Here is a 22,235-nt window from a genome sequence, read left to right as displayed (position 1 = left end):
CTCGTAATGGCTTTCACCTGAGGAGGAGTGTGGCTGGCCGCCATTGACCCTTCTCTGCGCAGGGACCTGATGGACCAGGACCTTTCGCTCCAATTTTGACTCCTTCCTGGCTGTGTTTCGGCGACAGATCTGGCAGTGGCCACATTCCCTAGGCTGTCTCCTGCACTGGCCCTCGGCCTATGGCAGATCCGCTGCTTCAGCACCGCTGTCTGTACAAGGAATACAGCCCCAAGGGCACATACTCCCAGAACCTGTGCCTTTCGGTCATGAGTGCTGCCTTGTAGCAGTCAGCAATCGTGCACCTCTTGTCCAATGCCTGCGGATGGTAGGGTCACCCTTGGAAAGGCCAAGGCAGTAGGAAGCCCGGGGGCAGGCTACAGCTCCCTCCGGTGGGCCCAGGCCCGGTTAGGTTGGCGCCGCTACTCCGGCTTTAAGATGCTACCCCAACAGGGGCAATGTGTTTTAACTTGGAACACGATTTCATGCTAGGTTCTAGGGCCCTTCCCCCTTTTTCTAGGTCAACATAGGCCATCCTTACCTCTTAAGCAACATTTCTCCTCGCCAGGCGTCGACATGTTCGTGAGAGGTTTAACAAGACAGTACTGGCAGAAGGGTTATAGCCCCCCCCCCTTTTTTCCACACCCCGATATCTACGCTAGGGATTTCCCTTCTCGAAACGGTGCCCAGGAAATCCTCTAGGGGGTTTATCCTGATTCATAACCTATCTTCCCTGAGAGCCAGTCTGTTAATCACGAGATCCCTGATCATCTGTGCTCAGTGTGATACACCTCGTCGATGTGGCAGTTGTTTTGGTTTGGGATCCCAGCCATGGGTCCCTGTTGGGCATATGCTACATGGAGTCCAAAGATGGTGGTCAATGTTCTGACCTAACGCAAGTATTGCTTCCCTTTCCTTTTACCTCGGTGTCCCTTAGCTCACAAAAGGCTGAGGGCCCATCTCCCACATCAACATTCGGTGATGCCAATCTGATACCCTTAGGCATTATTCTCACCTCCCTCAGGACAACTTTCAGGTCCTTTGGGCACAGGTCCAAGCAGTTATACATCTTCCTAGGATTTTATGGTCCCTTGGGGGACCATAAAAGATATTGTTGGGCATCTTCTTTTCACTAGGAATGGACGAAAATCCCTTACCTTATCTCGCAGCTTGCTTCGCGGTGGGGGGGAGGCACTCCGTTCCTCCCCCAAAAATTCTGGGTGGGGTGGGAGGCGCCCCATCCCTCCCTGCCGAAATTCTGGCCGGGGGGGAGGCGCCCCGTCCCTCCGGCCGAAATTCTGGCCGGGGGGGAGGCGCCCCATCCCTCTGGCCACGAATTCTGCTGTCCTGCCGGGACGCAAATGGCGGCGTCCCTGCAGTCAGCCGTGATAGGCTACATAGATCCTTACATAGCCTATCACGGCTGACTTTGGGGGGGAAAAAAAGGGCATACCCATGGGCACCGCCATTTGTGTACGCGCTTCCCCCCCCCCAAAGTCAGCCGTGATAGGCTATGTAAGGATTTATGTAGCCTATCACGGTGTTTTTTGAAAATCTAGCCGTGATAGGCTACGTAAATCTTTACGTAGCCTATCACGTTTGTTGTTGTTTGGGGTTTTTTTTAAGGGATGGCGGAGAATTTCTCCCCGAATCTTCAGGAGGCCAAGTGCCGAGGCATTTGGCCCCCCAAAAGTGTTGGGGAAATTCTCCACCGGCCCCCTGCCCCCCCAGGATGGGACTTACTGTGGCAGAATGTCCCTCTCAGCGGCAGGTCCTGGCGGCGGTTTGGCGGCGGTTCGGCGGGGGCGGGGGCGGTGGCCGGTCTCCGGACCAGCTGCCACCACCGCTATTGCAAAAAAAAAAAGTGCTGTAAAAAAAAAACCACACACCCGTGATAGGCTACGTAACGATTTACGTAGCCTATCACGGCTAGATTTCCAAAGTCAGCCATGACAGGCTACGTAAATCGTCACGTAGGCTATCACGGCTGACTTTGGGGGGAAAAAGCGCATATGCAAATGGCAGCGGCCCATGGGCGCTGCCATTTACATTCCTTATTTTGGCATGTCTAGTCTACATAAAGATTTACATAGACTACGGCGAAAATAAGGGAACGCTATTTGCATTGCCCTTATTTTTGCCGAAGCCTACGTAAATCTTTACGTAGACTAGACGTGCCAAAATAAGGAACGCAAATGGCAGTCCCCATGGGAGCCGCCATTTGCGTACACGCTTTTTTTTTTTCAAAGTCACCTGTGATAGGCTACGTGACGATTTACATAGCCTATCACGGCTGACTTTGGAAATCTAGCCGTGATAGGCTACGTAAATCGTTACATAGCCTATCACGGGTGTGTGGGGGTTTTTGTGTTTTTTTTTACTTTTTTTTTCGCGGCCAGGTAGACGGGGCGCTTCTACCCGGCCTGAATTTCACCAGCGAGGGATGAGGCGCCTCCCCCCCCGGCCTGAATTTCAGCCGGGCGAGGCGGGGCGCCTCCCCCCCTTGCCTGAACTTCAGGGGGAGAACCGAAGCGCCTCCCCCCCACCATGAAGCAAGCTTCGAGGACAGGTAAGGGACTTTCGCCCATCCGCCACCGCCGCCGAACCACCGCCGAACCACCCCCGGGAGCCGCCAGGGACATTCGCCAAAGGTAAGTCCCATTCCGGGGGTGGGGGGGTGTCAGAGAATTTCTCCACCAATTTCGGGGGGCCGAATGCGTTGGCATTCGGCCTCCCGGAGATTCGTGGAGAAATTCTCCGACATCCCTACTTTTATTTTATATATTTATTTATTGCATTTATACCCCGCCTTTCTCCCTCTTGCAAGGAACTCAAGGCGGCTTACATTATCCTCCTCCTCACCATTTCACTGCAGCTGCCGCACCATCGACCCAGGGTCCCTCCTGCTGTGCGCACGCATCCATGGGCATGGCTTCAACTTAGTAGGGCTTTAATTGCACCTCCTTCTGGAGGTGTGAGCCACTCCTCAAAGCCGGACTGCGGATTCATGGGGTTTCGCCGCTACCCCGAGGGGGGGGGGTCAGACTCATAGGGCAGATCTGATCATGCTGTGGGTATTGGCCTGTAGAGTGGAGGCTGCCTCCGCCAAGCACATTTTGGATGACCTCTTAGCCAAGTCAGTAACCCCCGCCCTTCGGTATGACAACATGACCACGTTAATCCTTCTCCATCCTCCTGAAATTGGAGGGTCATGTCATGTGTCAGTGTGTTCGCGCTCCAGAGTCGGTGTTACAACATCTGGTTCTGGGTCCTCCATGTGCCGGGTTAGAAAAACCCAATTGTCGATGCCTTGTCACGAAATTAGGTCAACGACTTCCGGGCCTTAGCCCCGCTGGTGCGTCCATTCCCAGATCCCATCCTTACAGTACTATGGGAGACTGGGAGACTGAAGTCAGGCTTGCCATCCTGCATTCCATAGCTCTCAGTACAGGAGCCGCCTGCGACAGAGCAGGTAGGGTGTGCGGCGCAATAAGCAAAGCTTCAGCGATAGGAATCACGGCCCTTGCCTATAGATCATTGGCCACAATTTCACGCCTCCTTAAGGAACAACAGACCATCTGGGACCATAAGTTGCAAGCTGGCCATTTAGCCTTCTGGCCCACAATGCTGGGTTTCACTGACTCCATGTCAGATCTTAGGGTTCAGCGTGCAATATAGGGTTGGGCACAGATGTCGCCTGTTTTTAGTAAATTTAGCCACCCTCTCTCCCCGGATACCCTCTTTGGGCTCCGAGAGTAATGGCCCTTCATTTGCGCTTTTTAGTAAGACATTTCCCTGTTCCACGCAGCAACCTTAACGGCCTTCTGCAAGCCCCCCCTTAGGAATTCAGGGGTGATTTGGGTTCCCAAGTCCGACTTGTTCCGGAGGGCCTTGATATACTTCAAGGTACAGGTCTGGCCCAATGTAACCCACTTACGTATTTGGTGGTCAAACTGATCGGTATGGCAAAGGCACGGCAGGGGCCCATGGCCAAACACAAGTCAATGGGTTATGCCCCATCGGGACCTTATGGGTTTTATGGAATGCCGTGTGTCTGAGGAAGGGCCTCCGTTTTATCACTTCAATGGCTTACTGTTGACATAAGGGCAATTTGGGCAGTTTCTACATTAGCTCTACCCCGCTAGGCCTAGGTAATTTGCAGCTCTGAACCCACTGTTGTTACATTGAAGTGGTCTCCATGGTAGCCACTGGAGGTTTCTCTCACAGGCACGTTATGGCAGTTTGAAAATGGGGCTTCACAGCGTTCCGGCCTGCATTTGCGAGTTGTCTGCTTCTTCCTGACACAATTCTCGCTTTGCTTGCCCTAATGTGCTTATTCCTTAGACCAGCAGACTCATCGTACGCCAGAACGGGTGCTCTTACATGGGCACGTTATGATGTCTTGAGCTGCTTGAAGGGCTTGTATGTCGTCTTCAGACTTCAGCTGCTGTCACCCCATCACATTAAGGTCCAGTGGCTTCACAGACGAGGCATACGGTGGGAGTCCCCTCCTCACCCTGTTCCACCAAAGTTTGTCAGACAATGTCAGTCTTCCTCCGCAGGTCTACGTGCGGCACATTGAGAGGAACATCTTCGGCTGTAAGCCAGGCAAGGACCTGATCGAACAGGCCTTGGTTGAGGTGCAGGTGGTCCGGCATACCTGGCTGGAAGTAGCCTATTGCAGTCCTCATCGCTCCCATGGATCAATGGGAAGGCATGGAATGACGTTGCCAGTGGAAGGGCACATTGGAAAGTGCACAGAGAAATGGCTTATGGCCTATGAGAATGAGGTGATGGATGCACCACCCACCAGGAAATTCTGTGGACATGGAGGGAGCGTTACAGGAAGGATGGTGTCCGCCTGTCTCATGTAGTGAATAACATATTTCTGTCTGTTCTGCAAAGGGGCCTGCGGGAAGTTCTTCTGCGCAGGTGGGGGGAGTTTCACAAGCTCTAGGCTTGTGACTCCTGTGGCGGCTAGGACGGGCAAAACAGGAAAGTAGGGATGGTGTCATGCAGAGGCATGTTATGGTGACAGGTGACGCCTGAGGCCCCCTGAATGGGTTGTGCGGCTCGGCGGGGGGATAAGGGTTGCCTGGGAGACCAACCCTATTCACTCACCCAGGTGTTGTGCGGCACCAGGTTGGGGGTGACACCGGAAGGTCTACCTCCCCCAGAAGAGGCAGTCCGGAGGGATGGCGAGATCACCGCCACCCCTCAGGCTAGACGTGTTTTCGCCCAAGAAGTGCCAGCTAGCCGCTGTCACAGTTAGATGCCCGTCTTAGTTACCCCTTTGCAGGTATTTCAATAAATGTGGCCCAGTTTTCAACCCAAGCTTGTTGTCTGCGTCTTCTTTAACCCATCTCCGCTTGCAAATGCCCTAACCCCAATGCCAGCTTGTCTGGCTGAAAGGGGGGCCATTGCAGGCGGGTGGGGTGACAAGACATAGGGGCCTCTGATTGGTGCACCCCAGTGGCACCACCATGCAAGGAGGGGCAGGCTGAGTTGCCTAAAACTCAGCCCCCCTCCCAATCTCAGCTCTCTGGCTCAACGCAGCTCCCTCCCACCCTCCCCTAAGCAGTGTGGGTTTCTTGCCAGCTGCCCTCTGTGAGCCATGTAGGAATTTTTTGGCTCACAGTTCGATTGGCCTATTACTGTGAGTCTTTTTTGCCTACGTCACATTGTTTTTGCGGGTTGAGTGTGTCCTGTAAGGGAATATGGTTTTTATCATTGGTCACATTCCAGTTGGCAGCTAGGATGGGCAAAACAGGAAAGTAGGGATGGTGTGCATGCAGAGGCACCTTATGGTGACAGGTGACACCTGAGGCCCCCTGAACGGGTTGTGTGACTTGGCGGGGGGATAAGGGTTGCCTGGGAGACCAACCCTACTCACTCACCCAGGTGTTGTGCGGCACCGGGAGGAGGTGACACCGGAAGGTCTACCTCCCCCAGAAGGGGCAGTCTGGAGGGATGGCGAGATCACTGCCACCCCTCAGGCTGGGTGTGTTTTCGCCCAAGAAGTGCCAGCTAGCCGCTGACACAGTTAGATGCCCGTCCTAGTTACCCCTTTGCAGCTATTTCAATAAATGTGGCCCAATTTTCAACCCAAGCTTGTTATCTGTGTCTTCTTTAACCCATCTCCGCTCGCAAAGCACTGTAAACAATCAAGCACTTTAATTCATGTCCAAGGGAGCACTGCTGAAGATCAAGGCTTCTTCCACTCCTGCAGTGTGTGTTTATTGATTTTATTGCAATTTTATCAGAATCATAATTCTAAATGAATGGTGAGATCTAGTGGTTAGTGGAATGTAAAAGTCACAAGGAGACATGACATGAGCATAATTCCCAGATTCTAATGCAGAGTTTGGAGGCAAAAACTGGGTATGCAGCAGCACTGATAGGGGTGGGCAGATCTGTCACGCTCAATCTTGTTGAAGTTCTCATTTTCCTAAATTCATTCCAACCTGGTTCTGTATGGGGCGGGTGTCTCCCCCACACAGAAATTCATATGTATTTTGTGAGCATTTTTCAGACATACACATTTTTGTACACAATGTTCAAATGTACCCATTTTTTTGTACTCATTGACTAAAGCGTGTTTGTGTGCATTTTAGAAACATACAGTTTTCTTTGCATATTTTTCAAATATGTGCAGGTTAATGAACTTTTTTTTTTCACAGAATGCATTGCAAGCTCAGAAATGTATGGATTTCCAACAACAAATTGTGTTTGATTCCAGGAGGTACAAATCAGGTGAATCCAGGGGGGGAAATACCCTTGATGCTGTGAATTTCTCACCCATTCCTAAACAACAAATAGCAGTACCTCCAAGTCCACTCCAACGGCCTGTTCTCTATTTTCCTCCTGAACCTATTACAGAGCACAAAGAGAATCCTGCTTGTTATAGAAGGCAAGAGAGAAGAGTGGGCAAGGGAGTCATTAGAGACATAGGAGGCTGCTGCATGCTGTTTTACTGCTTCCAAGCTCTTAAAGGCAGAGTCTCCAGTTTGAGATCCAACAATGCCTTCACATTAGTCAACTCCACATGCTTATGCATGTATGATGGATTGCTGTTTATGCAAGACATAGTTGTTATGGGTTGTCAAGTAGTGCCTGGCTTTATACTCTCCTAGGTTTTGTACCCTCCAACAGCATCTTCCTGTATTATAAACACAGAAATAAACTATTACTTGATATTGTGCATGGCTGTGATTCTGGGCAAAAGGGAGAGAGAGTTCCATTACTGCAGCCTGTCCCATCCTGGTGCCCTTGAGATATGTTGGACTGCAACTCCCATAATTCCCAAGTTGGCTGGGAATTCTAGGAGTTGCAGTCCAACACATCTCTAGCGCACCAGATTGGGGAAGGCTGCAGTAATGGAACTCTCTCTCCCTTTTGCCCAGAATCACAGCCATGCACAATATCAAGTAATAGTTTATTTCTGTGTTTATAATACAAGAAGATGCTGTGGTTAGCTCTTTGTTTTCCAATAAAGGCAAAGGAAAAAAGAGATTTCCCAGCCACTCATATAAGCATCACGCCTTCACATAATTATCCAATTACCTATCTGAGAATGTCTCTTATTATAAATTCAACACCTAATTATAATCCTATTCCTCATTTCTGGCATGGAAATTGGCTATTCCCAATCATGTTCAATTCATTTCTGAATAGACACCTTGTAGGCCCCTTCCAACCCTACTATTCTATGATTCTAAGATTGATAAAACATCTATGCATCATCACCTTTGTTTCTAGCACAGTTTATATATAATTGACAAGGTGATCTTAAAGCATATTCTTGTTCTTTCTGGAACTCACAAAAAGCCTGTCCACAACCCAACATATATTTCAAACAGAATGCCCTGAACATCTTGCCTGAACATCTGGTGCTTCTCTAATACCTTTGCTGTTAGGCACTGAAGCCTAATGCTTGACTAAAATTCAAAAATGGCCTAATCATAACCCAAGTTCAGCCTAGAGTGCTACAATAGTGACTAACACTGCAATCCTCTATTCCAGGAGTAGGCAACCTCTGTGGGCCCATGGGCACATTTGGCAATTTGAGAAAACCTTGGGCACCAGCACAAAATGGCTGCCATGACAGGTGGAGTTAGTCCTTGTGTAGTCCAGAGACATTAATAGGAAATGAACATGGCAGCTGCCAGACGTTCTCACTTAACTCTGAAAAAATCCAGCTGCCCATGAGAGAGAGAGAGAGAGAGTTTTAAGTGGGAGGGTTAGGGCACCTTGGTGACACCAAGAAAGTTGTCCAGGGGCACACTGGCACCCTTGGGTACCATTTTACCTACCCCTGCTCTATGCACTTACCTGTGAGTAAGTCCTATTAAATGCAATGGAGCTTACTTCTGAATAGACACATAGGAATCTGCTGTAAAGCTACTGCTTCTATAATTCACCATTGATAGAGGACAAAATAGGTCTGTGCTACAACACTCGAATTCTGTTTTCATTTTGCAATGCTGTCTTAAGAACTGAGGCTGTGAATTAATTGTAATGATGGAATTTAAGCAACGAAGGAGGCTGACATAAGGTCCAGACCACTAATATAAAAAGTATACCTCTTTCATGAGCAGAGTGCAACAGTGACAGATCATAGGATGCAGTGGCAACGTGCGCTTCAGTAGCTCCTCATGTGATTTCCACAACAGGGAGTGCAAAATGCTGCTTGTCTGGACACACCTGAGCACATACTCATTTTTTAAAAATTACATCCATATACCATGACCGAGATGTTGTTTGACTCACCTAGGCAGTAACGGGGGAGAGGGATTTTGATCTGACAGCCCAATTTCCGGTTTCCCACTCTAGTTCCTAAGAACCACACCAAAGAAACAACACTTCAATATTCTACCCAAGATGATCTGTTTAGGGCTGAGCTAACAGTATTCACTGGGATTTTTTCATGAACATTTTTGGGAGCATAGCAAAGTACTACTCCCTTTCAAAACATTTTTTGGCAATTTATTCCACCTATTCAGGAATCAGTTCCTCACTCTGAATGGATTTTCCCCTCAGTGACATCAGCCTGTAGCCAAACCTACAGCTACATTAAGGAGCTGTGAAATCACATTTTCTATGACATCCTTTATCACCTAGGCTCACCCATGTGGCTAACCCAATGCCCTGGCTCTGATTTGTTTGCCCTCAGTGACATCAGCATGTAACCATAAACGAATCAGATTGGTTGCCCAGAGCTATGGAAATACAAGAAGAATGTCCCAACACTTAAGGAGCAAAGTTATTGGCCCACATGGTTTGAGGGGCCATGGGATACTGGGGATTTCTCTACTCATTGGTAGAAAACAAGGACAACAAGAAGAATCATAAAAACTGAACATCCATATTCAATTTGACTAGAGTACAGCTAAAGAAAATATTGGTGATTTAAACATGAAGAATTGCATTCACAAAATGTAAATCTAAACAAACACTTCCCAATCAAAATATGAATGCGTAAGTACCTTCCTTACAGTTATAGAATCAAGCTGGCTGAGTCTATTGGGTAAAAAAAATCAAACACATAACTAACAATGTATCAAGAATCTATTACCACAAAACTGAGAAAGAAGAATGCTTAAACCTTTAGGACGACAAAAAGAAAAGTGGGCCTTGTTTTAAAAATAAGAGTCTGATTGTTTTTGTATCGTTCACATACCTTTTGATTTTTCAGTTATTCTAGACCTTCCATGTCTGATAACACAAAGAAATGCATTGGCACAGACATTTTGATTTCAACTTTAGACTACTAGATTTCAGTTTAGAAAGTGCAACTGGGAGGAGGTGGGAAGATATCTGTGATTTTATAATAGTTGTAATAGTTCAGAGTTTATTTTCATGCTCTGACATGGTTTCTTCATTTTCATGCACACAGCTTCATTCTCAATCATTCTACTGCTTGCAATTGTTATTTTGTGGGTGGATGAATCAGAAATGTGTCATTCTGAGAAAAATATAAACCACAAAATATAGTTTTATATGCATTCACTTAGAGAATAAAGTTAGTTTTGAATCCCTTGCTGTTCCATAGGTTTCATCATTAGAACACCTACATTTTGTGGCTACATGAGTTCCTAGCATACTGCAGCTTGCTGCTTTTCCTTCTGTGAGATTCCAAGTTATGTCTGCGTGGTCTTCTCATTCTTCTTTTGATAGTTTAATAACATTTTTCCCATTCTTAGTTATACTTCTAACTAGAGATGTACAAAACCTCCCTAAGAAATGTGATTCAGATGTCATTCTCATATACGTCACTGCAAGTGATGAATATTCCCTTACAATTTAGGTGGCTTTGGAAACGTTTGCACTATTCTATCAAATGACCCTACCTTGATTTGAATAGATATTTGCAAATCTGTCAGTTTCAGTTCTGTTCAGTTTCTGGTTTTTCTGACCTTAAGTTTGTTTTGGCCTGGTTCTGCATCAGGGTATGGTTTTGTAAAAGTATGCATGAACATTTGTCTGCATTTTCAAACATACTTCTCTCAATATACACATTATTGTGCACACCTTTTTCTAATATATGCATTTTCTGTGAAAATGCAACCTATTTTCTTAGTGTATGATTTTTTTGCACATTATTTTCCCCTAGTATAATGCAGTTTTGTACATGACTTCCACTAAGATACGCATTTTTAGATCACTTTCCCCTAAAGTATGAATTTTTGTGCATACTTTCCCCTAATGCAAGTATTTTTGTATGCATTTTTAAAGTCAAAAATTGTATCACAAAATTTGGTAAAATGTGAATTTCAGAGCATAAGTGTGTTTTGGTTTGCTTATTGATTTTGGAAGTGCAAATTAGGGAAATTCATGTAAGAATTCAGACTGAACAAGTTTCTCCCCCCACACTTCAACTGGGGACATCAAAATTCTTCTTGATTCCAAGTGAGGCCCTATTAGACCCTGACAATGAAAGGAAAACCCCATCCACTGAGCATCCCTTTAACACATGGATGGGGAATCTCCGGGCTGCAGACCAACTGCAGACCTCAGAGGTTTGTGTGTTTGCTTGTTGATTACATTTCTATACCTCCCATTAGCCAAAGCTCTCTGGGTGGTTCACAAAAATTAAAACTCTTAAATACAACATGATAAATATAAAACCTTTCCAAGTTTAAAATAGAATAAAACCAGGATAAAAATCAGCACCAAGGTAAAGATCTACAGAAAACAAAAACACATTTAAAAACAAAACTGAAGGACTAAAAAGCCTGGGACAATAAAAAAAAAAGTCTTCACCTAGTGCTGAAAAGGCCACCATGCAGGTGCCAGGCAAGCCTCTCTGGGGAGAGCTTTCCAGAAACATGGTGCTCCCACCTCACCTCGTTTGGCAGGGACACCCAGAGAAGAGCCTCTGAAGATGGTCTTAGGATATAGACAGGTACTTATGGGATAACCTCGACTGAACAACAACAACAAAACCTGGCCCCAAGCCCCTTAGGGCATTAAAGCTTAATACCAGACTTTGAATTGGGCCCAGAAACAGTTTGGAAGCCAGTGCAGATCACAGAGCACCAGCGCAATATGATCATATTGACCAGTCCCTGTTAACAATCTTGCTGTCCTAGTTTGGACCAGCTGAAGTTTCCAGACCATTTTCAAAGGCAGCCCCACGTATAATGCATTGCAGTAATTCCAACAAGAGGTTATCAGAGCATGGATAATTCTAGCCAGGCTGTCTCTGTCCAGATAGGTATATCAGCCTATCTGATATCCCAGGTAGTTAGTATATCAGCCTAAGCTGATAAAAGGCGATCTGTGCTGGTGAGACCACCTATGCATCCACACAATAGTGGATCCAAGAGCACCCAAAATGACGAACCACCCACTAACAGTATTTCTGTCTTGTCTAGTTTGAGTCTCAGTTTATTGGCCCTCATCCAGTCCATTACTGCACCCAGTAATTACTGACTCAGAACAGCCACTGCTTCACATGGGTCTGATGAAAAGGAGAGATAGAGCTGGGTGTCGTCTGCATTTTGGTGACACCTCAGCCCATGGACAGGATCCCATAGGAGACTTGCACACACCATCACTGCCAGTCACAGTCCATGCATGGCCAGCCCTACTGGTCATGGTCTGCATGAGACCCCTACCGCTGTGATGTAGTGCTTCAAGACACAAGCCCCCAAATGAGCAGAAATATTCATCTCTGGAAGACCTGACCTGCCCCTTCCAGAAATAAATGTTTCTGCACTTTGGGGGGCTTGCCCCTGGAACCGCTACATCGTGGCTGCAAGCAGTAGGGCCTGCAGGCAGCCTGGAATCAGCAGTGCCAGCCACACGTGGATACTGCCCCATATGCCCAGATAACGCACCCCCCCCCAGTAGTTTCATGTAGATGTTGAACAGCCTGGGGAATGAAATAGAACCCTGTTGAACCCCATAGCAAAACTGCCAGGGCACAGAGCAATAACCCTGGGGGATCACCTTCTGCAATTGGCCATTCAAGCAGGAATGGAACCACTGCAACACAGTACCTCCTACACCCAGTGCAGACAGCCTATCCAGAAGAATGCCATGATGGACGGTTTTGAAAGCCAATGAGAAGTCCAAGGGAATCAACAGGGTTGCACTCCCCCTATCACTCTCTAAGCAAAAGTCAACCCACAGGATGACCAGGGTAGGGATGTACGAAACACCTACCTGGCTCCGCGCCGGGCAATCCACGGTGGGGGGGAGGTGCTCCGTCCCTCCCCCCGGAATCCTCGACGGGGGGGGAGGCAATCCGGTCCTCCCCCCCGGAATCCTTCCCGGCCAGCTCTGCTCCGCGGCCAAGCTGCGGAGCCGCCGGCCAGCTCCGGCCACCCACAGCCGGACATCTGGCTGCTGGGCAGCCCTGCAGGGATGCAAATGGCGGCTGTCGTAGCCGCCGCCATTTGCGTCCCTGTATTGAGCCGTGATAGGCTACGTAAATATTTACGTAGCCTATCACGGCAGGGGGGAAAAACCCAGCATACGCAAATGGCAGTAGCTGCCGCCATTTGCATACACTGGGTTTTTCCCCCCTGCTGTGATAGGCTACGTAAATACTTATGTAGCCTATCACGGCAGGAGGGAAAAAAACCAGCGTACACAAATGGCGGTAGCCATTTGCGCACGCTGGGGTTTTTCCCCCCTGCCGTGATAGGCTACGTAAATACTTATGTAGCCTATCACAGCCTCTGCAGGGACGCAAATGGCGTCCCTGCATTAGCCATGATAGGCTACGTAAGTATTTACATAGCCTATCACAGCTATGAAGATGAAGCGAATGGCGGCCGCAGGACGGCCGCCATTCGCAAAGCAGCATGGACAGGAGCAGGTAAGTGCTCCATTTCGTGTGCCTTTTGTGGGGTGGGGGCGGCGGGGATTTCGTCCCGGTGCCTTTCGTGGGTTGGGGGGGCGGGGGCTTCGTTCCACGCAAGATTTCAGGGGGGCCGAATGCACTGGCATTCAGCCTCCCCGAGATCTGTCACGGAATTCTCTGACATCCCTAGACCAGGGTAGTTTTCCTGAAGCCCAGCTGAAATGGACCCAGATGATCAGTTTCATTCAAGAGTGCTTGGAGTTGAGCAGCAATTCCAGGTTCCCCATCCAGCCTGCAGAGGTTTCCCTGTCCATGGAGATTCCCCTTATCAGAGGTAACAGCAGCTTTGTTTGCAGCTCGCTATTCTAACTGGGACAGTGAGAGGCACATGAAAGCGATGTTTGACTTGTCTGGTGCCTGGAGGGACCGCTCTTCCAGGTGCCAGCTGAATGATCCTTCACCCAAAGCTAGGGGTGTACGAATCCCACTTACCTGGGTCTGCTGGAGGATCTGCAGGGGGAGGGAGGCAATCTGGTCCTCCCCCCAGAATCCTCCCTGGCTGGCTCTGCTCCACGGCGAGTCGGTGGAGCCGCCGGCTGCGGACGATCTTTGTCCACAAATGGTGTCCGGCTCAGCGGATACCATTTGCGTCCTGCACTTTACCGTGATAGTTATCACGTTAAAGAGCAGGGATACAAATGCTTTAGCGGACGCCATTTGCATCCACAGTCCGGCAATATGGCCGTGTCAGCCTAATTGCTGGGTCTTTGGAGCCAGCGGCAGGGAGGATCTGCCGGCGAGGACTTCGCGCTGGAAGACAAGGTGGAAGATCCAATCCTCCACGGACTTCGGGGGGCCAGATTCAGTAGAATCCAGCCTCATTGGGGTCCATGGAGAATTTCTCCAACATCCCTACCCAAAGCGTATGGCACCTGGAAACATCCCACCCCTGCTTCAGTGCCAGGCATGTGCAGCACTATCCTATGCATATATATTCAGAAGTAACTTCCACTGAGTTAAGTGGGGCTTACTCCCAATTAAGTGTACAGAGGAATGTAGCCAAAATCTGGGTTCAGCAGTGTTTATTTTTGTTTCTCACCTGCACAAATCCTAAATGGCTGGGGAATAAACAAAGTGACTTGAATTTACTGGTTTTACTTTTGTTGAAGCTTTCCTAGAAAAGGTCTCATGGGATAGTTGAGAGTAGGGGTGAACGAAAGTCACTTACCTTTTCTCGCAGCTTTTTCGCAGTGGGGGGGAGCGCTTCGCTGCTCCCCCCGCGAAGTTCAGGCCGGGGGGGGAGGCTTCCCGCCTCGCCCGGCCGAAATTCAGGCTGGGGGGGGAGGCTTCCCGCCTCGCCCGGCCGCGAACTCGAAAGTAAAAAAAAAACAAAAAAACGTCCCCTGATAGGCTACGTGACGATTCACGTAGCCTATCACGGCTAGATCTGGAAAGTCAGCCGTGATAGGCTACGTGAATCGTCACATAGCCTATCACGGGTGACTTTAAAAAAAAAAAAAAAAGCGCGTATGCGAATGGCGGCCCCCATAGGGAGCCGCCATTCACGTTCCTTATTTAGTTGCTGTAGTCTACGTCAATGTTTATGTAGACTACGGCGAAAATAAGGGCAACGCAAATAGCGTTGCCCTTATTTTCGCCGTAGTCTACGTAAACATTGACGTAGACTACAGCGACCAAATAAGGAACGCGAATGGCGGCTCCCTATGGGGGCCGCCATTATCCGTACACACTTTTTTTTTTTTTTTTTAAAGTCACCCGTGATAGGCTACGTGACGATTCACGTAGCCTATCACGGCTGACTTTGCAAATCTTGCCGTGATAGGCTACGTGAATCGTCACGTAGCCTATCAGGGGACGTTTTTTTTTTTTCTTTCATTGCAATGGCGGGGGCGGCAGCCGGTCGAAAGACCGGCTGCCGCTCCCGCCCCGCTCGAACACCGGACGAACCGCCAGCCGGACCCGCCGCCGGGAGGGACATTCAGGGAAGGTAAGTCCCGTCCCGGGGGGGGGGCGGGGGCAGGGGGGGCGGAGGATTTCTCCCCGAAACTTGTTCGGGGGGCCGAACACGTTGGCGCTCGGCCCCCCGAAGTTTCGGGGAGAAATTCTCCGCCATCCCTGGTTGAGAGTATCTCCTTTCTGTACTCTCACCATTTTTGCAAACTGGAATAGAGAGGCCTTGACCTTGATAGTGGGATGCATCTGATAATGTGTATGAGCAGTTTTATATCCTTTGACCTTACTTTGTCTTTGCACTATACAATTCTCTTGACATCAGAAAATCTATTCTAAGTGCAAATAAAAATAACTAAGGAAAAGTACTCTGGAGAATGTCACCTGTCTATAACATGTGTGTAGATAGATGATAGAGAGAGAGACAGATAGATAGATACAAACACACACTCACACACCATGCATCAGTTACTCTGGAACAGGTTTACATAAGAAGCTAGATGGTTTACGGAAGTGAAAATGGAAGCTGTGCAACAGCAACTAAAATATGCGGAAGGTTGATTGAGAAAGCCAGAGAGAGCCATCCTGGCTTCTAAATGCTTTGACCTGAATGTTTTGACAGTTGAAATCTCAATTGTAGATTTCCATCTGTGCTTTCAATACCAAACCCACCAACTTTGAGAGAGGTTAACATATGCTGAGAGACAGCTGCTCCTCAGTGAAGTGAGTAAATGTAGTTATGTAAATATGAAGCACCCATAAAAGTAGGATGTCTAAAAAGGACTGAGAAGATTAGAAGGGCTGCACAGAAGAAAGGACAAATGCAAAGGAGAAAGATAAGATTAAGTTGAGCATTGAGTTAAATGTTCAACCTAGAGCTATGTGTAATAACTTTGTTCATTGTGGCCAGAGACTTAACACTTTGATGCTATTTGAACTATTTTGTCTGCTTCATTTAAACTTGAATGAACTGGTCTGCAGACTACAGGGGAGGTGGCTGGTGGGTGAATTAGTGCGTGATTTCAGAAACCCATAAATATAGGGATAACTTAGCCACAGTAGTGCATGCACTGGTAACTTCCCAATTAGACTACTGCAATGCACTTTACGAGTGGCTGCCCTTGAAGACAACTTGGAAGCTGCAGCTAGTGCAAAACGCAGCAGCTAGACTGTTGACTAGAACATCATGTAAAGATCGCATAACACCAGTCTTAAAGAAATTGCACTGGCTGCCAATATGCTTCCGGTCGGAATTGAAGGTGCTAGTGACATTTAAAGCCCTAAGCAGCTTGGGATCTCAATATCTGAGGGAGCACCTCCCCCTATATATGCCTGCCCAAGGACTGAGATCTATTGGAGGAGCTCTCCTCTGCATCTCACCAGTGTGAGACATACACTATGGTGGGACATGTGGCGGTGGCCACAGCCGCCGCCATTTGCATTCCTTATTTTGGCACGTCTCAGTCTACGTCAAGATTTACGTAGACTAAGACAGCGAAAATAACGGGAATACAAATAGCGTAGTGTCCACTACGCTATTTGCATTCCCCTTATTTTCACCGTCTTAGTCTACGTAAATCTTGATGTAGACTGAGACGTGCCAAAATAAGGAACGCAAATGGCAGCGGCCGTGGCCGCCACCATTTGCGTACGCGCGTTGTTGTTGTTTTTTAAGTCAGATGTGATAGGCTACATAAACATTTACGTAGCCTATCACGGCTGACTGCAGGGATGCAAACGGCGGTGGCTATGGCCGCTGCCATTTGCGTCCCTGCTAGACAGCGGCCAGATGTCCGGCTGCTGGCGGAGCCGGCCGGCGGCTCCGCAGAATTACTGCGGAACACAGCCAGCCGGCCAGGATTCTGGGGGGGAGGAATGGATCACCTCCCCCCCCGTCCAGTATTCCGGGGGGAGGGACGGAGCACCTCCCCCCCACCATCAACATAATCCATGAAAGGTAAGTGACTTTCGTACATCCCTACATGGAAGAGAGCTTTTTCTGCAGTGGCACCCCAGTTGTGGAATGCCCTCCCCTTGGAGGCCTGATTGGCTCAGACACTGGCATTTTCATTTCATTTTGGCACCAAGTTAAAACATGGCTTTTTATCAAAGCCTCTGAGGGCTAATTGGATTCCCTAAGTTTGCACACTCTTTAAACTATTTTATTGCTTTAGACTAGGGATGGCGGAGAATTTCTCCCCGAAACTTCGGGGGGCAAAGCGCCAACGTGTTTGGCCCCCCGAAGACGTTTCGGGGAGAAATTCTCCGCACTCCCCCACCGCACCCCGCACCCCCCCCCCGGGGACAGGACTTACCTTTCCCGAATGTCCCTCCCGGCGGCGGGTCCGGCCGGCGGTTCGTCGGGTCTTCGTCAGGGGTGGGAGCGGCAGCCAGTCTCTCGACCGGCTGCCGCCGCCGCCATTCCAATAAAAGAAAAAAAAACGTGACGATTAACATAGCCTATCACGGCTGACTTTGCAGATCTAGCCGTGATAGGCTATGTTAATCGTCATGTAGCCTATCACGGGGGTGTTTTTTTTTTAACTTTTTATTTCGCGGCCGGGCAAGGCGCCTCCTCCCCAGCCTGAATTTTGGCCGGGCGAGGCAGGAAGCCTCCCCCCCAGCCTGAATTTCAGCCGGGCGAGGCGGGAAGCCTCCCCCCCGGCCTGAACTTCGCAGGGAGAGCAGCGAAGCACCTCCCCCCCACTGCGAAAAGCTGCGAGACCAGGTAAGTGACTTTCGTGCACCCCTACTTTAGACTTTAAACTGGTATTAGCTAGCTTAATGATTTAATATGTTTTTAGCTGTTTAAATTATTTATTGTTTCATACTGTTCAACTTGATTTTATCTGTACACCACCCTGAGATCTTAATCATATAGGGTAGGATACAAATGCTTTAAATAACTAAATAATAATAAGTGAATATGTGAATATAAGTGTTTGTACGTATATGTATGTGTGTGTGTGTATATGTATATGTGTATATATATATATATATATATATACACACACACACACATATATATATATATATATGAATATTAATCTTTCTGTATAGTAAGATTAAAGCTTTTCCATTCACATTCACATGGCATAAATATATTCATACAGTCAAATGGACCAGAGCTTGTCAAAACATAAACACAACAGAATAATGCATTAAAACATAAATATTTTATTAGCAAGTTAAGTTGGAATAATCTGAAAATGCATTTTCTCACAGATGCTGAGCAATCATTCTGGCTTCTCCTTTTCCCCAATTTAATGCAGCAAAACAAGGTTCCTTGGTAAATGCCCCTCTTTGCTGCATATGGCAGTTCTTGAAGTTCCGTACACTCAGACGTCTGAAATCCTGATCCCAGGTATAAATGTTGACAGACCTGCTGGAAATGTACCATTATATTCTCCAGAACAGAGGATAGCCACCTCTGCCTATTTAATTGGTATAGCCCCAATTGTCTGTATATGCTTATCAGTTGCTGGTGTGTACACAGCTTGCCCTACTAACTGGTAATTATCTGACTACTGTATCTGTAGTTCGTTAGCCACCAGAATTTTTGATTTCTTTGAAGTCCTTCATTCTACTTCTTGGATTTGATTCCTTCGTATAGTATCTTTATCTCTCTGTTTGTTTCATATTGTCCCCAGTGTGAGAAGAGACTCTTCAGAGTGGATGTGGATGACCAGTGTTTCTACCATATAGTGGCTATTTTGAAAGCATTGTGGTAGGATCAATAGGGAACTGCATCAAGCGCAAAAGCCACGATTGCATTCTAAATAGCCAACAGTTCTGGGATGTTCCCACTTCCATCAAGCAAAATCATAAACCAATTGTACAGTGGAAAAAAAACTTTCCAGGATGTATCCAGGATGAATTATTTTCTAGAACTTCTTCAGTATTTCATTCTGTAAATCACTGTTCAAGTTGTTGTTGTTGTTCAGTCGTTCAGTCACGCACTTTCCAGGATGTATCCAGGATGAATTATTTTCTAGAACTTCTTCAGTATTTCATTCTGTAAATCATTGTTCAAGTACATGAGGAGTAAACTGTTTCCCAGAGAGCAACTTCTACATAACCTTTTTTGGGGGAAAGGTTTTGGCTTTTATTCTCCATTATTTTTATTTTTATTTTTTTCCTACTGAAGATGTTATATTGTTACTGATTCTGATGTCATATTGAACATATAGAATTATTTTTTCATGTTAGATTTTTAAAAACATATGATAATACGATGCTGTGCTATAAAAAAGTGGTAACACTAATACAATCCCATAGCAAACCAACATAAAGTCTGAGCTATATCAGTTGCTTGCAGTAGTGTAGACATTGCTGTTTTAAACTTCAATCTTTCACCCGCTGACCTGGGTGTAAGTCCCATTGAACTCAGTGGGACTTACTTTTGAGTAGACATACATAGGATTGCAGCATTAGTGGCTATTAAAAAGATAAGCAGTGCAATCCTATACATGTCTACTTGCATTCAATGATACTTACTTACTTACTTAGTGCATGTAAGGTTGCAGCCTGGGTCCTTTTTTCACTTTCTCTTCCTTTGAATGTGTATGCATGTATTTATTTCAGTGTTCTATGACCTGTGGGGACGGCGTTCAACATCGCAGTGTTTACTGTAGGTTGAGAGGCAGTGGTCGAGTTAATGAAGTGATGTGTAATCATCTTAGCCAAAAACCTAGTCAGAGGTTTTGTTGGTTGCCTGCCTGTGCACAGTACCAGTGGTTGACTGATGAATGGCAAGATGTAAGTACGCCCAAGATTATTTAAACCAGTTAAAGGTATCTTCAGATTCCACTGCAAATATAAACTATGCATATCTAGTCTTAAAAATCTTTCCAAATGGAAGATTTCTGTAATTTACTCACTCAGTCTAAACAATTGTTTGTTTTGCTTAAACACAATAATGGTTTTGCTATGCTGCGTTTTCCTGAAGAACTTGGAATGGCTTTGAATCGCATGATGATACGAAGGTAACAGGAAGTGATTTTGATTCCTACTTCTTTGTAGGGATGTCAGAGAATTTCTCCACGAATCTCAATCCCCCTGAAATTGGTGGTGAAACGGTCTGCCACCCCGCCGCCACCCCCCTCCCAGGACGGGACTTACCTTGTGCAAATGTCCCTGGCGGTGGCAGCGGCTCCAGCAGCGGTGCGGCGGTGGCGGCAGCTGGTCTTCTGACCGGCTGCTGCCGCCGCCATTTCCAAGTTAAAAAAAAAAAAGAAAACGTGATAGGCTACGTAAAGATTTACGTAGCCTATCACGGCTGAGTGAAAAAAACAAAACCGCGCGTAGGCAAATGGCGGCGCCCATGGGCACTGCCATTTGCGTTCTTTATTTTGGCACGTGTAGTCTACGTAAACATTTATGGAGACTACGGCGAAAATAAGGGGAATGCTATGGGCGCCCCATGGGCACCGCCATTTGTGTACGCGCAGTTTCTTTGTTTTTTTCACTCAGCCATGATAGGCTACGTAAACATTTACGTAGCCTATCACGGCTGACTGCAGGCCGCCGCCATTTGCGTCCCGGCAGGACAGGATTCGCGGCCGGAGGGATGGGGCGCCTCCCCCCCCGGCCAGAATTTCGGCAGGGAGGGACAGGGTGCCTCCCCCCCTGGCCAGAATTTCAGGGGGAGGGTTGGAGCACCTCCCCCCCCCTGCAAATCAACTTTCGGGTTCAGGTAAGTGACTTTCGTACATCCCTATATCAGATGGAAGGGAAAAAAACAGTCTTCCAGCTTTACTGGAGCTTGTTAAATTTTAAAATTCTGAATGATTTAGAATTTGGAGCTTGTTCATGATGATGATATTTATATGTAATAAGCTACTTTCTGAATTGCGGATAATGTATATTTTGAAATGAATTTAATTCTTTGGCAGATCATGGTATCAGGCAAATTATTCAATAATTCTAAATAGGTTTCACTGTCCATTTTAAGGAAAATGCACTTAAATATTGGAAATACAATACGCTCTGACCCTGGGTTGTCAAAAAAAGAATGGCAGCTCAGAGATAGGCAGCTCTATGCATTTGTTTCCTTTCCAGTGCAACCCTATCCCCAATTTATCCCCAGCTGAGCAAGGATAGTGTTGCTTGCTTCTCTTTCCTTTCTGCCACCATAACTCTAAGCTGTGTTGGTGTAGGGAAGCTCAACAACATGGTGATATGCCTGCAAATCGGACCAAAGCACCTTCTGCCTCCACCCAATTTTGGGGAATTCCTGCCCTATCAAGAAGAGTCACCTGATCCTCTGAGTAGCATTTTCAAGATTCTGTAGAGGCTGCTATAGGGAGGAAAGAGCAGAGGTAGGGATGTGTGAACCCACCCGTCTTCGGGTTCTCTGGGCACCTACCCAGCCCCTGCCCCCACTCACCGATCCCCAGACCACACTCGAGCCCCTACCATGCTTGGCAAGCAGCCCACACTCACCCCAGTGGCCTCGTTGAGCTCCCCAGTCACGGTTTTTTGAAAAATAAAACGGCAACCACAAAAATGTGCATATTTGCATATGCGTGAAAATGCGCACTTTCACAAAAATGTGCATTTTCGTGCATATGCAAACATGTGCACTCACAAAATGTGGGCTGCTCGCTGAGTGCAAGGCAGGGGGTGAGCAGGAACAGGGGCTCAGCGAGTGGGGCTTGGGGGTGCAGGCAAGGGGGCTTCCGCAGGGTTCCTGGATGGAATCAGGTGCCCGTGCCATCCCTAAGCAGAAGAGTCTCTTTCCACCAGCCCAGTTGCACACACCTAAAGCTGGATCCAGCCCACTGGGTACTGGCATATTAGACAGGTTGCAGCAGTGCCTCCCGTGCAGAGAGCATTTGATACGTATTCATCTTAAAGCAGGTTCTGTTCCCAATAAACCCACAGATGCAAGGGACTATCGGCTTGCAAAAATTGGAAGTCCACCTGTACTTCCAGTCCATGTTTACAAACACAC

This window comes from Heloderma suspectum, chromosome 7, assembly GCF_057233095.1.
Source record: "Heloderma suspectum isolate Gila_16-S chromosome 7, 16-S_ref, whole genome shotgun sequence".
NCBI classification, from domain to species: Eukaryota; Metazoa; Chordata; class Lepidosauria; order Squamata; family Helodermatidae; genus Heloderma; species Heloderma suspectum.
The sequence above is the reverse complement of the archived record's forward strand: the minus strand, read 5'-3'. Positions refer to the sequence as shown.